Genomic DNA, 3,388 nt, shown 5'->3' on the forward strand with positions numbered 1-3,388 from the left:
CCACATTACTGTTGATCACCAGAGAAGTCAGGGCTGGAACTCAAGCAGGTCAGGAAGCAGGAGCTGACACAGAGGCCATGGAAAGATGTTTCTTATTGGCTTGCTTCCCCTGGCTTGCTCAGCCTGCTCTCTTATAGAACCCAAGACTTCCAGCCCAGGGATGGCACCACCCACAAGGGGCCCTACCCCCTTGATCACTAATTGAGAAAATGCCCCACAGCTGGATCTCATGGAGGCATTTCCCCAATTGAAGCTCTCTTCTCTGTGATAACTCCAGCCTGTGTCAAGTTGGCCAGTACAGTAACAGCCAGTACAGTAACAGTTGTGCTCAATTTATATCTAAGACACAAGTTTCTTAACTGGACAAAATGGGGTGTGTTTGTGTGTGTGTGTGTGGGGGGTGGAATAGATAGCCCAGGTCTTGTATTTTGATGCAAATTCTCCTCTCTTGGAAAGCACTGCAGACAAGGAGCAAATCATGTATACAAGTGCCTTGTGAATCTTCTCCCCACCTTAACTTTTCAAATAAAGGCTAAGGCCAATGATTGGGCAGCAGGAGGGAAGGTGGAGCTGAAAAGTTTGGGAGAGAAGAGATGGGGGGAGGAGACTAGGGAAGAGGATGATGAAGGAGGATGAGGTGGAAGGAAGATGGAGCTGAAGCATGTGGCTTGGAGAAATTGCAAGTCATATGAGATTTAATAGATGGGAATAGAGTAGTGTAGTAGTAGTAGTAGGGTAGATCTGCCCAATCTGCGAGTAGCTTGTATACCAATTAATTGAGTTGTGAACTCATTGATTGGATAAATTGGGTTAAAAATTTACAACAGGTCCTGACCCACAGGTTGAGAACTACTGTTTTAGATGATGGTAATTCATCCAGCATAGAAACCAGTCTGGGGCTGGGAAGATAGCTCGGCTAGGAGAGGGCTATACCAAACATCATAAAGACTGAGTTCCATCTCTAGAGCCCAGAGTATAAAAATGTGGAGTGCATTGATGCTTTCCCAGTGCTGGGGATGTGGAGACGACAGGTGTCCTAGAGCTCTCTGGCCAGTTTGCTTAGCTAAATTGAAAATTTCTGATAAAAGTGAGAGAGCTTGTCTAAAAGGAAAAGAAACAACAAAAACCCAAGATGGCTGGTTTCTGAGAAATGACACCCAAGATTGACTCCCCAGCTTCCACACACACTAGCAAGTACATCCGCGTGAACAAGGACATACACAATACAATGCTGCCAAAATCAAGAAACTCAAGACAGCATCAGTAATGTGGCCAGGCCCCACTCTAGGTAATTATGGGTGTTCCCCGTGATCATCTACACAACCACTGTCCTTTAGCCAGTACACTGGTTAACAATGCAACCTCTGAGCTGCAATCCACGGGTCTTTGTCTTGCTTGGTGATAATGGAACTAAACCCTCAAGGCACTTCTCCATTGCCAATGAATTCAGCATTAAGCCTATTTTCTTCCCCCTTCTAGGGTGCTGCCTATTGGCTCTGCTAACTATATGCATGGGCAGGGCAGCCAGCATTCTAGCGTTCTCCTTATCACGGGAGCTGGCTTTCACCTGTGACTTCCAGTAAACTCTATCTTCTCTGCCAGTAAACCTCTGCTGCTGACTGACACTAGCCTGCCAGTTCCTTCCAACGACCTTTTCTTCCTCACCTCCAGCCCCCAGGGCTATTCTTTTTACAATCTCCTACAGGCAAGCTACCAGGTGAACCCCAGCCTCGGTGGGAGGGAGAGGGGAAGTGAAGATAAGCCCTACTGAGCACTTGATTCTTTCTTAGTTCACTTTCTCAGCTTGTTCCCTATTCTTCTGTACCCTTTAAAGTCCTCCCAGCTTTTGAATACTAATCACATGGCAACAGTACAAAGTCCTTTGTCATTTGATGTGCTGTATGGAATAGTCAACTGCATAAAAACAAGGAAGATAAGGATCTTTGGAACAAGCGAAGCTAGTGCTTTGTGGGGACAGAGTTCCGTTGGAGAAGCCTGTACTCTGGAGACGATGGTGCTGACAGCTGTGTACTTGAAGTCATTAGCTGTGCACTAATGGTTAGAACAGGACTAGAGGTGCAGGTAGAATGTTTGTCTAGCGTGCACAAAGCCTTAGGTTCAATCTTCAATACTGCATAAACAGGGCTTGGTGGTACAAGCCTATAATCTCAGTCTCAGAGGTAAAATGGGGGGAGGGTTTAGAGTTCAAGGTCATCCTCTGCAAGTTTGACATCAGTCTGGAATACATGAACCCTCTCTTTAAAAAAGTTAGGATGATAAATTTAGTAGATTTTACCACAATTTCAAAACTATCTTTGTGTTAAAGTTTCAAGTGCAGGTACGTCCTCGTTCTGTGGGCTAGAGCTAAGTCAATACACTCGACTCTGTGATGGCATGCCCTGTGGCTACTCCCTCTAGGCTCTTGCTTTAACTTCACAGCCTGTCAGTGAGCCAAAAAGCCTTGTTCCTAAGTGCCTGTCCCTAAGACTGCCACTCTTTCTGTCTAAGATCCCCCACCTTGGCTTTCTTTACAGAGCATAGCCTTCACCCTAAACCAGGTAGTCAAGGCCTGGAACCTTCGGAGGCAAGGTGACATTCCACCATCAGAACACAGGTGGTCTTCCAAACCTTAGTGGGGTTTGCTCCACTTTTTTTCTTTCTCAGCTAGATGGAGCCACCTCCTCTCCACTCAGTTCACCGTGACCTTTGCTTTGCCCTCTGGGTATTTGCTCAGTCAGTTTCCCCTTCTCCATCTAGAATCCTTCCTTCCACTTCTTCCATCCCTCCATTACCACCGTTTTAAAGCTCAGACATCCTCCAAGACTCTGGGCTGCCAGTTCCCACAGAGGCACACTCATCCCTCATGATACTTTGATACCTCTCCATGTTACTCCTTCATACCTTGTCATATCATCACTCACAGGACTGCAGCTCTTGATAATGGAGAAGCTTCTTAAGGTCGAGTCAACAATGGAAAAAGTCACCACCCGGAGTCCTCTAGAGCATTCAGCAGAGAGCCTTGCTCATAAGCACTCATAAGGCGAATCAATAGCAGAGTGTTTAAAATGCTTTTGGCACTTTCGAGCTCATCTTTGTCTTATGCAGGCCTGGCTAAATTGTTTTAGTCTGGCCTCCCAATCCAACTAGCTGCAAGTGGCCACTTGAGAAGCTGGACAAAGATAGATAGAGCCAATACCTGACCTCCAGTCAAAGGAGTGTATGATTGAGTAGCAATGTCTGCCATGGGTGTGGGGTTAAAAATGGCAGCAAGCCTCAAATAGATTGACATTTCTGTTTCAGGTGCTAGGGTGAGCAGTGTGCTCATAATATCTTTAGGATCTCTGTTCAATTTGGACTAGAGTGCCAAGATTAGGGAGAGTGTCTTTTT

The sequence above is a fragment of the Mastomys coucha genome, unplaced genomic scaffold, assembly GCF_008632895.1.
Source record: "Mastomys coucha isolate ucsf_1 unplaced genomic scaffold, UCSF_Mcou_1 pScaffold18, whole genome shotgun sequence".
NCBI classification, from domain to species: Eukaryota; Metazoa; Chordata; class Mammalia; order Rodentia; family Muridae; genus Mastomys; species Mastomys coucha.